Here is a 13,735-nt window from a genome sequence, read left to right as displayed (position 1 = left end):
GCTTGATGGATTTTTTTTTAATTACCTGCAAGGCTAGGATAGAAACGATATAGAAAAACTAAGTCTTAAACATGAGCTAAATTATGTTTGAGTTTTCTTCATTTTTGTGATTCTGTGATTTTATATACTAATTGATACTTACATAAATATATGTATACATACTAATTTATATTCATAATCTAATGCCTATATATCATCTGTCAGAAATATATATATATATATATACATGTGTATGTGTATGTGTTTTATATATCTATACATATGAAATAAATGTGTGTATATGTATATAATATATATATATATATTATATACATACATATATAAAACTGCTGCCAAAGCTTGCAAAAGGAGCCAGTATGAGAACTAAAATGAAGAATCAGTTTTCTCCATCTCTCCTTCATCCATTCAATGGATGAAAGTTTTTTTTTTCTTTCATGAATTGCAAACCTGTTGATGTTATCATTATTTTTCTAGGTTTAAAAATGTACTTGGTACTTCTTTAATCCTTGCTTAGTTTCTTTCTTCTAGTTCCTGATTTTAATTACTAGTCTTTAATCCTGCATTTCCAGCTTCTATTTCTTGGTTTGTTAGTTTTGGTTTTGATATGGGAGGTTTTGGGTGCTTAGCACTAACATAGTCCTACCACTACAAAGTAATTTTTCAGTAACTATATTTAAGAGATATTATTACATTATATATGTATATATATAATATTATGTATATTATTATATTATATTATATATATATATTAATAGATAGCTTTAGTTTGAAAATTAAAACACTCATTCATGCAAATCTGATACACAGATAAACATGCAGGTGAGACAGAGTTTAAAGAATTATGAAATAACCCACAAGATAACTTGCATTTTTTTTTTTTTTTTTGGTTTTATTTGGTAGGAGAGCAAGCAGCCACCTAACAATAGTAACCTCCATCAATAGGCAATTGTGCTTAATTAACTTCTTCTAAATCCTTTTCCAAAGACTATGTTCAAACTTGATATGAGATTTTTCAATATTTGAAAATGTTCATTAACTTTGATATCCTCTCGGGCAGTATCCTCAAACATGGTTAACAAGTAAAACAATTTAGAAAATGCTTCAACCCCTTCATTGTCTCTATTGTATTGTCTATCAATCCCCTTAAGACAGACAACTGATGGGCCTCAGGGTAATTGCTACAGGTTCTTACAACATAAACTACCTAGAGAAAATGAATTTGTTAAAGAGATATAGAATTACATTTAATTTGTTTGGTGTAAAACACGCATTCTCTTAGTAATGTGTAAGAAAAGCTATGGAAAGTAGGCAATGATTTCATGACAGAGAATCTGTCGAAGAGGCACAAATTGTTCAACTGAAGGAAATATTACCCAGACCCTTAATTAAGATCTCTTTGTTTTATCTCATCTGTTTTTTATTAGGATTGCTCATGTCCTGATTTCTTGATTTCTCAGAATTTCAAAACTGGTCATTTTTCTCCCTGTAGTTTCTTACTAACTTGTAAATACTGGAAGTAAATGGAACATTTTCTATTTTTATTGTTAATATAGGAAGTAATCAAGCTGTCTTAAGGTTATTATTTTACATTTTAATAAATATTTATAATAGTTGTTTATATACAATAACAATAATGGTAAAAAATTTAATCTTTCTGAGAAAATACCAGCAATTGGAGTAGGAATTTAGAACTTTAACAGAAGAAAGATATGTTCCCAAGGGATGTAAGATAACTGAAAGTGTTTTAAGATTATTATTGGAATTTATATTTTATAATATAAATTTTTACAATTTAATATTTACAAAATAATATAAACTCTGCATTTGTATAATTGATGTAATTATGTACTATATCAATTAAGATTATATTACATTAGATAATAATCATGCTATATCATATGATAATTAAGATATATTATTTCATATAGTAACTAAGATTTTAAAAGCATTTACAAACATTATCTCATCTTATTCTCACAACAATCTTAAGAGATAAATGCTATTATTATTCTCATTTTACAGATAAGGAAATTGAAGCAGACAGCAACTGAAGTTGTGATTTGCCATAGCTATTATGTGTCTGAAGCTAAATTTGAATTCAGCTCTTCCTGATTTCAAGCTCTACTGGCTATCTCATTATCTTTGAATAAACACAGCCAAAACCGGGATGGACCTTCATGAATGTCTAGCAAAGATATAATAGAAGTTATAATACAGAGAAAAAAAAAAATGTTGGACTTGACCTGCTAGAGGACTGAAAGAAATAGAAAGGTGAATACTGTCTATGAATACGAAGGTCAAGAGAAATTTCAAGGTATGATGAGCAGATCATAGGGAATGAAATGAGATATTAAATTGTAGCTGAAGCAAGAAATGAAAAGGGCAAAAATGAAAGACAGAACATGTAGTCTTGGAGTAGAACAGTGGAAAATGAAAACACCATCAAACATCGCCATCCATAATACTTAAAAGGAACCTTTAGAATCCTGAGCAAAAAAAGATCTTCCAAGTAAAGCAACATAAAGTCTTGTTTTGTTACAAAGGCAATTTCAGGCAGTTTTTGACTTTTCAAGAGTTGATTATTCAGGTCATAGGTTATTGATTCTCTTAACTTCTCATGTACCTCGAGCTGTCTTCCTGTAAGCCATTTCTTTGCTCATTAGTTCTTTTCACAGAAGATGGAAAAATTCCACAGCAGGAAAGCCCCCTCCCAGATCTATTCAGAATTAAAAAGTCTATGTCAGATCAAGACCAATGATCATTTCCAATTTGAAGAAACTCTGCTAAAGCCAATATTTTCAGATCAGTCACAACACAAAAGAATGTTCTAGAGAGCAAGTTACTTCCTGGACATCCCAGGGTAACCCTACATTGAATTAAATATCCTCAGCTCTTTTCCTCCTTTTTTTTTTTTGTGTGTGTGTGCTACATTATATTTGCTTTGTATTCACTTAATTGAGATAGAATTGCTTGCTTCAAGGCCAAGATCTGAGTTCAAGTCTCAATTCTGGTACATACTGGCTCTAAGGCCCTGAACAAGTCATTAACCTCTCAGAACTCTAGACATATTTCTAAAACCATAATTTTGCAAAGTACAAATATGCGTTGGCAAAAGGGAATTTTCTCATCTAGAGATGTACCAATAAAATAAGAGGTCAAGTCTCTATCCTATAGGTTGACTAGATTAATTCTATTATTGTTGTTAATAAAAATGTAACTCCTCCATGCAAAGGTGCTTAATGATTTCCAGAAGGGCAGCACTATAATGGTACCAGCTGGGGACTCAGAGAATGTTTAGTTAGTTAATAAATATTTATTAAGCACTTAACTTTATATGGGGCACTGTGCTTAGCATGAGGATACAAAGAAAGATAAAAGGCTGTTCTTGCCTTCTGGGAGCTTACAATCTAATGGGGGAAAGGAGGAAAGGGAGAAGAGTGCAGCTAGATTAGAAATGAAGCAATGGCTGACCTAGATACCTTTCTAAAATAGAGAATATGAGACCTGCTCAGTTGAAACATCTTTCTGAGACAGAGACCTGCATGTGGGAGGAAACACTTCAGAAAAAAAGAAGTCTGTAGGGGATTATCAAAAGAGACTAGTCTTTTAAATGACTGACGAGATCTCTCTGGAGTTGGAGCTGCAGAAAAGTGGGAAAGTCAATCCCCAATGTCCTTTGATTCCCTGTGTCTCCAACCTTGAAAACTACTGAGAGGATCTTCCCCTTGATGAGATACTATCTTTCCAGAGCTGAGATTTTTATTTCACTCTCCCAAAGAGCACATTGAATCTTGTATAGTCATCCATCTATCCTACATCATAGAAATTCTATCATTTCGGTTTACAACTTAATTTTATACAAAGATTCTCTAGTTTATTCATGATCAATTTTTGTGTAATTAGTTTTTGATGGGAGATACTTAAGTTGGCAATAGAATGCCAAGTGTTTACCTTTTCCTTGATAGTGATTAGTGCCTTTGTTCTAAACCTCTAATCATGTCCCTAGACCTGGAAATTATGGAAATCTGAGCTCAAATAGTTCAAAGATATTTATTAGCAGATCACTTAATCTCTGATTCAGTTTGCTCTTTGGTAAACTGGGGATAATAGTAGCACTTACTTCCCAATAATAGTGAGCATCACATAAGATAATGATTGTAAAACACTTAACATAGCACCTAGTATATAGTAAGCTATATAAACACTGTCATTGTTGTTATTAGTATAGTTACACATGAAAGAAACAGAGACACACAGAGAGAAAAAGAGACAGAGAGACACAAACACATAGAGAGACAAAGAGATTCAGAGAGAGACAGACAGAGAAATAGAGACTGAGAGAGACAGAGAGACTGAGAAACAGAGACAGACAGAGATAGAGAGACAGACAGGAGAAAGCGAGACAGAGACAGAGACAGAGAGACAGAGACAGAGAGAGACATTCTAGCCTGAGAAAAAAGAGTGAGAGGTCATACAATCATGCTAAGCCTAGATCCTAAATGCTCCTTATCAACTAGGTTGCAAACAATGTTGGCATGGTTTTCCTAATCCAAACATGGAATACACAAACACACACACACACACACACACACACACACACACACACACATATATATATCATGGAAATAGCAGCATCTCTTATAGATGAAGTGGGCCAGGTTCAAGGGTATGTTAAATGCACTCATTTCAGATCAAAAGAGCCAGCTGTTGGATTCTGATTGTGAGTATTTACTTTGGGAAGCAACAAACAAGTCAAGGCTTGAGTTTCTATTTTGTTGATTACCTAGACTTTGAAAAATGATTTTAAAAAATGTAAATAATGAAAATTAAACTTTAAAATGTATCAGTCATATGTTTTTTCCCCAGAGTTGGTTGTTTAAACATTTGCCCTGTCCCCAAACCCAAAACGTATCTACCTATACCACATATGCTATTTTTATATAACTAGTGACTAAATATCCCTTACAGTAATAATTACTGAAATTTCTAGAGCATTTTAAGATTTATAAAACACTTTCCTCAAACATACTTGTGAAGTAGATATCACTAAAGCTAGAAAATGATGATTTGCCTATAAGGTCACTCAAACTCAATTCTTCTCATTACAAGTTCAGTGTTATTTCTACCTTAGTCATATATAATAGATGACAATGTTTGTAACAAAACCAGAGAGGGATATTAAAAAAAAAAGCAATAAGATTTGAGGATTAAGTAAGGATTTTATATATGTATATATATATATATATATATATATATATATATATGTGTGTGTGTGTGTGTGTGTGTGTGTATGTGTGTATGTGTGTATTTGTCCTGTTCCAAATTGCCAAAAAATACTGGCAATTGATTGCACTTTGGGATTACAAATTTGAGATTGGAAGAAAACTTTACTTAGTCTAAATCTTTAATTTGAAAAGTGGTTAAAAAGATGAAGAAACTGAAGGTTTAATGAGTTTTGTCAAGTCACACAGCTAGTAAATGACTTCCTTTAAGTCCTAATTTAAATCCGACCTTCTATAAAAAGTCTTCACTAAAGTCTCTTTATTCCAATGTTTTCTTTCTTTTAATCATTTCCTATTTATCTTTTATATAACTCATTTTGTATACATTTATGTACATGTTTTTTCCTTTGGAGTAGAAGTTCCTTGAGAATAGGGACTGTCTCTTGTTTCTTTTTACATCACCAGAGCCTGGCATATAGTAGGTACATAATAAATTGTTATTGATTGCTTAGTTGGTTGATTTTTTAAAAATCTGATAAGTATCTTTACAATAGAATTATTTATTCCAAATAAAAATTTTTTCAAGACTTTACAATGTCTTAGTAAAAAGCTTTGAACCATGACTTAGAAATATAGTTATCCTACATATTTTTTCCATCATGTCCAAAAGATTCTAAATGAACTAACTATATTTTTTATTAAAGTGCAAAGGATAGGAGAGCTTTCTTCTGTTTCTTCTGCCATATTATTTTTTCTAATTTGGCTAAAATTATTGTTCTCTTACCTCTATAAACACCAACATATTTTTTTGAATTTTTAGTTTTTTAAATTATTATTATTGTACTATTACTATAAATAAATATATTACTATAATATTATATTTATTTTCAAAATATATGCAAAGATAGTTTTCAACATTCATCTTGCAAAACTTTGTGTTTCAAGTTTTTCTCCTGCCTTTCCCCTTACCCCCTTTCCAAGCCAGCAAGTAATCCAATACATGTTTAAGATGTGCAATTCTTCTATACATATTTCCACATTTACCATGCTACACAAGAAAAACCAAATCAAAAAGGGGGGGATAAATGAGAAAGAAAGCAAAATGCAAGCACAACAAAAAAAGGTGAAAATGCTATATAATGTGATCCACATTCAGTTCCCACAGTCCTCTGGGTTCAGATGGCTCTCTCCACCACAAGTTTATTGTAATTGGCCTGAATCACCTCATTAAAACACCAACCTATTATTCTCTATCTACCCAATATGAACTTTTAATAGGATGAGGTAGAAGTAACCTGCTGTTTTCCCATTGACTTTACTCATGTATTCAAACTTGGTCAATAGTATATGCTACAAGACGGAGAACCTAAAGACCTTGCTGGTTTAATACTAATGTTTTTGTTATGCTAGAACTTGGTATTCTTCTAACCTTTTCCCTGCCTTGATTCTTGCTCTTTTTGACTTGATTCTTTTGACTTCAGACTGGGAATTCTGACTAATTGGATCAGACTCCTACTAGATTCTGGCAATATATTCTACTATTCATTTAATCCTTGCCTGATATTCTGTTTCCCCAGTCTATAAAAGTATAGGATCATGGAATTTAGAGGTAGGAGTGTTTTTTGAGCTCATTTGGCATCTCATTTTACAGAATTAGAAACTAAAGTGTAGAGAGGTGAAGGATCTTCCCAATGTATTTGACTATCCAACAGATAGACCATCCAAGAACAGAGGGCATGAAGTTATGACTTTTCATTCCAGAGCCAACACTCTTTTCATTCTGCCATGTTATTCTTAACTACAAGTCTTGAAACTTGATATTTCTAGATAGTTTTAGTGTGCAACACTGGTACATCTCTACAATTATGTAACACATAATGGAGCAGAAAACATAAAGACTTATTACAGAGATAAACTTCTTAACTCTGTCCTATTCATCTATTGACTCACTTTATGTATTAGCTAACACAAAGGAAACTTGAAGCCCCTTTCATTCCTGCTGTAATGTTCTTATTCCTTCTTCCATTGCTGTTGATTATCACCCATCTTGGTGTCAGATTATTTATAATGGCTCCTCAGTGCCAAGAAGGTTAAGGCAGTGAGGTCCAATAATGTTTTCATCCAGATCCCTATAAATTGCCTATGAAATGCATAGTTCCTGGCACAAAGTAAGCACTTAAAAGCCTTTTCATTTGTTAATTCATAATGGCCCACATTGGAGAAATTGAAAGTATTGTTTCCAGTTCAACTAACAAATGACAAATTGGTGTGACTTAGAATAAACAAGATGAAAGGTATTTATTTATTACCCTATATGAGAGTGTTTTCTTTTTAAAAGCTCAAAGCTATTTACAGGGGAAAAAAATAAGCATGAAACATGGAGAAAATATGTCAGGGACTTACTTTTTTTCTTCTTAGCTTCACTTTCTTGGTAACTGCTGGTATGAGGGAGTACTCAGCTTCTTAGTCCATCCAAGAAGTGATAGGAAGCAGTCCAACAGGAAATTTAATAACCTCTGTCAAATAGCATCCAGAAAGACTCAAGAAGTTTGAAGGATAATTTGTGAAGTTGGGGCATTATTTCAAGGTTTTTAGGCTCAATAGAAAGTTTTGAAAGGGTTGTAAAAGGGCAGAGGAAGCATATAAGAGATAGAAGGGAAAGAGATATCAAATGATGAAGTCTCATTGTTCCAGCCTGATGTGATTGAAGGATTCAGCTCAGAAAAGATTCTGAATGTAGGACTGACTGTGTCCCTGATTCATAGGATCATAAATTTGATCTGAAAGGGACCTTAAAGACAGGTCTACTTTAACTTTGGCAATTCCCTTTTGGAAGCAGCCCAATGGTTCTGTGGTTAGAGTTAGAGAGCTGGAGTCAGGAAGACCGAAGTTTGATTCCTACCTCAAACATTTATTAGCTGTGTGACACTGAGCTATTTTCACTTCTCTGTGCTTCATTATGCTCATCTGGAAAATGGGAATAATAATAGCACCTACTTCCCATGGTTGTACTTACTTTCCAGGGCGGTTATGAAGATAAAATGAGTTAACACATGTGAAGCTATATAAACCCTTCCTTTGTTTTGTTTTATAGACAAGAAAATTGAGCCCCAGAGAGATTAGTTGCCTCACCCAGGATCTTGCAGCCTATTAAGTGTCTGAGGTTATAACTGTCTTCCTAACTCCAAGTTCTGCACTCTCTCCTCAATACAATACTACCTCTGCATTCCTTGGTAAACTTTTATATGGTCACAGATCAACAGGAACTATAATTTTCAAAAAATAAATAAATAAAAGGCTTCAGAGTAGTGTTTATTTATGTTGGATAACGTTGATTTTGAAAGTGGGGATGGAATTTGAGACTGCTGGAGTTTTGTTGTTGTTTGATAAGTTTATAATGCCTTGATTTTAATTGCCAATAACTCACAGACATATCCTTTCCAAGAATTTCCTATCACCCGAAGTATAGTCAATCAACACTTTAATCAGGTCTGAAAGCACATAAAACATTTTATACTTAGTTCCCCAATGAATACAAGGAAATGAATTTCCTCATCTTTGTCCCAGGGTAAAGACTGATTATTATAATTTCACAGCATTCAACTTCATCTTATGATTCTTTTTTATTTGCATTTTTATTCTCATTGTCAATACCATTTTCCTGGTTCTACATACTTTACATCAGTTTATGTCTTCTCCTGCTTCTCTGAATTTTTAATACATTCCTTGTTTTTTATAGCACAATATTCATTATTTTAGAATTCTAGACATTGTATTTAAGCTATAAACTGAAACTATAAACTAAAGAACTCCTAACATAAGAAAGAAATTGTCACATGCACAAACTTTACCACACTGAGACAGGGTGCTTACAAGAGAGATATTGTAGGAAAAAGGGGTGGGTGGAGCATAGCAATTCCACATGAGGAATTGCTTCCTGGTTGCTGCAGAGAACTGAAGAATGATACTCCAACAAAAAGTCATCCCTTCTGGGAGCACTCACCTTATGAATAAATATAAATAATCCAGGTGATGCAAGTCTCTGAAGAAAGTTGCTCATTGGCAAAATTTCATATGATCCATGAACTCTGATGTGTACATTTGTTTTCTTTGACTGTAAAGAGTTATTTTCATCTTTAAGGTTTTGGAACTGGTTGTTTTCAAAAGGACTTGTAAGAACATCCTGTTAGGTGTTATTTAATGAGAGTTTCTAGATTTTCTTATTAGAGCAAATGGTCCAGAGAAGTTCACCAGGTTCCTATATGATATGGCAAAGTCTATGATACAGTGGTCTCAATTATAATAATGAAAATGTGAAACAGATGATGAGAGAGAGAAAAAGAAAAAATAGGATTCTTGGAGAATAAGGAAAACAACATGAATGCAAGCCCCATAATTCTAAATACATTTATTAAGAACCAACTATATTCAAGGCAATATGCTAGGCAATGACAATACAAGGACAAGAACAAAATAGTCTCTGCCCTCTAGGAGCATACATTTTATTACAAAGATATAACATACACTCAAGATCATTAATAACTAGGGAGATCAATTATTATCAGTTCATTATCCTCCATTATCAGTTATTATCCTTCATTTATTTAAGAGAACTAATGTTATTACAGGGTGATAACCTATGAACTGGATTTAATTGAGTAAGAGTTACATGAAGTCATCCATCTCACTCTCTCTTCTAGAATAATCAAAGTCCAGTGGCAAGACAAAAACCAAGATAACAAGAGATGTCCTGGAATACAGTGGAAGACTTTGTTATTTTCAATGTCTGACCAAGCTCTAAAACCTCCAGTTTCCTTCATGGCCATTGGAACAAAATGTTAGGAAACCATGGACCCACACTTAACACCGTATACCAAGATAAGATCAAAATGGTCCACGATTTAGGCATAAAGAACAAGATTATAAATAAATTAGAGGAACATAGTCTTTCAGACTTGTGGAGGAGGAAGAAAGTTGTGACCCAAGATGAACTAGAGACCATTATTGATCACAAAATAGAAAATTTTGGTTACATCAAATTAAAAGGCCTTCATACAAACAAAAGTAATGCAAACAAGATTAGAAGGGAAGCAACAAACTGAGAAAACATCTTCACAGTTAAAGGTTCTGATAAAGGCCTCATTTCCAAAATATATAGAGAATTGACTCTAATTTATAAGAAGTTAAGCCATTCTCCAATTGATAAATGGTCAAAGGATATGAACAGACAATTTTCAGATGATGAAATTGAAACTATTTCCACTCATATGAAAGAGTGTTCCAAATCACTATTGGTCAGAGAAATGCAAATTAAGACAACTCTGAGATACCACTACACACCTGTCAAATTGGCTAAGATGACAGGAAAAAATAATAATGAATGTTGGAAGGGATGCAGGAAAACTGGGATACTGATGCATTGTTGGTGGAGTTGTGAACGAATGCAACCATTCTGGAGAGCAATCTGGAATTATGCCCAAAAAGTTATCAAATCCAGCAGTGTTTCTACTGGGCTTATACCCCAAAGAGATACTAAAGAAGGGAAAGGGACTTGTTTGTGCCAAAATGTTTGTGGCAACCCTTTTTGTAGTGCTAGAAACTGGAAACTGAATGGATGCCCATCAATTGAAAAATTGTTGGGTAAATTGTGATATATGAATGTTATGGAATATTATTGTTCTGTAAGAAATGACCAGCAGGATGAATACAGAGAGGCTTGAGAGACTTACATGAACTGATGCTGAGTGAAATGAGCAGAACCAGGAGATCATTATATACCTCAACAACGATACTGTATGAGGATGTATTCCGATGGAAGTGGATTTCTTTGACAAAGAAAAGATCTAACTCAGTTTCAATTGATCAAGGATGGACAGAAGTAGCTACATCCAAAGAAAGAACACTGGGAAATGAATGTAAACTGTTTACATTTTTGTTTTTCTTCCCGGATTATTTCTATCTTCTGAATCCAATTCTCCCTGTGCAACAAGAGAACTGTTCGGTTCTGCATACATATATTGTATCTAGGATATACTGCGACCTATTTAACATGTATAGGCGTGCTTGCCATCTGGGGGAGGAGATGGAGGGAGGGAGGGAGGGGAAAAATCAGAACAGAAGTCAGTGCAAGAGATAATGTTGTAAAAAAAATTACCTGCCATGGGTTCTGTCAATAAAAAGTTATTAAAAAAAAAAAAAAAAGAAAAGAAAATGTTAGGAAACATTTGAGTTGACATCTGTTGGCTACCCTCAACCTGTGGAGAAGTTCACAGCTTCTTGGAGCCACAAGTGAGAATTGTGTGATGGGTGCACACCAAAAGTGGATGAGCAGCCCTGAAAGGGGCTCAGTAAGGCTTCATACCAGATCTGCTAGTTCCTCCTAAACATTCCATAGACCCCAGGGAGATCAATAAATCCTTCATGTGGGAAGGGCCACTTGAATTGAATCTCAAAGGAAACTATAGTTTCCATGTCATAGAAATGAGGAGGGATTATAGTCCAGGCATGGAGAATAACTTGTGAATAATGATGATGATGATGATAATAACTAACACTTATACAGTAATTTATATTTTCAAATCTTTTTACAAATGTTATTTCATTTGATCCTTCCAAAACCTCTACAAGTTAGATGTTATTATGATCCCATTTTATGCATAAAGAAACTGAGACAGACAGATGATAAATGACTTTTGGTTAAGTCATCGTCAGCCAGGGTGTTCAAGGGGACATCAATTCATTTGTTGAAGTCTGAGAATAAGGGAAGGTAACAAACTCCTTGAATTCATCTTTGTAAAGACCAGTTGATGACTAAAATCAATTAGATCAGTTGATATCAACAAAGGAGTGAGCCTCAAAGAAAGGAAAGTTGATAATTAATGATGACAAAAGAATGATCTGGAAAAGACAGTGAGAAGCCAAGAGTATGCTTATTCCTTCTTCTTTCAGTCCCAATGTGTCAGAGCCCATGACAGAAAGAGTATCCAATGATAGAGAAAATAATCTTTTCTTTTGAGAAGAGCTGGGTTTATATTACTGTCAGAGAAGATGGGGAAAGGAAGACAAGAAAGTATCTGGAATAAAGAGAAGTTTGTTGATAATACAGTAAGGATTCCAGAGGGCACAATGAAATGGGGGAAGAAGATTTGAATTGGGGAAAGGTGTGATTAAGAGATAAAGGGATATGAGTAACCAGAGAGGAATAAGATAAAATATTCACATCTCAGCATTCTTGCCTGATTCACAGAGCTAAGTGAAGGAGTTGGGAATTTACTGTCATAGTGTGAGGGAAGAAGGTATTGATCAGGATCCACCACTTCCAGGGTCCTATGATGGGTGATCACTGTATCTAAGCATTTCATTGATGTCACCTTTCATGACATCACTCCAAACAGACCCATAATCTCATCTCAAAATGGTAGCAGGTAAGACATACTCTGAGTATCCTTAAGCACAGGTCAGGGATTAAAATGGATATGAGTTCTTTTAGAATCAAAAATCAAGATTTATGTCTTTTAGATCATGAATAGACACTTAAAAGACCTATAAATTCTCAAGGAAGGTGCTGATTGAATTTTTAGAGAATAGTGAGATTAAACTATAATCTTTTAAGGGGAGGTAGATAAATAGACAAGTAGACTCTAAAAAAATTTTTAATTAAAAAAATTTTAAAAGCCACATACATTTATTAAGCACCTACTATGTGCTAAGCAAACTGCTAAGTGTTTTAAATTTTCTTATTTTATCCTTAGGACAACCCTGGAAGTTAGGTGCTATTATTATCCCCATTTTATAGTTGAGAAAACAGGCAGACAAATTGCCCAGAGTAAATATTTGAGGTTGGATTTGACTTTAGGTCTTTCTGATTCCAAGGCCAAAGCTCTTCACATAGCTACCTAGCTGCCCCTACACAGAGAAAGATGGGTAGATGGATAGATAAATAGATAGAGCATAGTGTTTATTTTGTGCCTCGACAAAGTACTAAATACTGGGGATACACATAAAGGCAAACAAGGCAGTCTTGAACTTAGAGAGTTATTATGCTAAGGGAGAAATAAATGACATAAAAGGTTTGGAGAGGAAGGAATGATGAAGAAACTGAAAGAAGAACTGGTAGCCTGGTTCCCAAATTACATAAAATAATCTATCAGAGTTGATGGAGGCATCTGGGGAGCATTAGGGGAAAGAACAGAAACAAGCTATGTTAACTGGAAGTCAATTCTGTCCATTCCCAATTGATCCCAATTGATAAATTGTCAAAGAATATAAACAGGCAATTTTCAGGGGAAAAAAATCAAATCTATCAATAGTCACATTTAAAGAAAATACTCAGAATCACTATTGACTAGAGAAATGCAAATTAAAACAACTCTAAGATATTATCTCATACTTATGAACAAGATGAAAAATAATAAATTCTGAAGGGGATGTGGAAAAATAGGGACATTAATATCCTTTTAGTCAAATTGTGAACTGATCCCATCTTGTGGGAAAATAATTGGCAACTATACCCA

This window comes from Sarcophilus harrisii, chromosome 1 (genome assembly GCF_902635505.1).
Source record: "Sarcophilus harrisii chromosome 1, mSarHar1.11, whole genome shotgun sequence".
NCBI classification, from domain to species: Eukaryota; Metazoa; Chordata; class Mammalia; order Dasyuromorphia; family Dasyuridae; genus Sarcophilus; species Sarcophilus harrisii.
The sequence above is the reverse complement of the archived record's forward strand: the minus strand, read 5'-3'. Positions refer to the sequence as shown.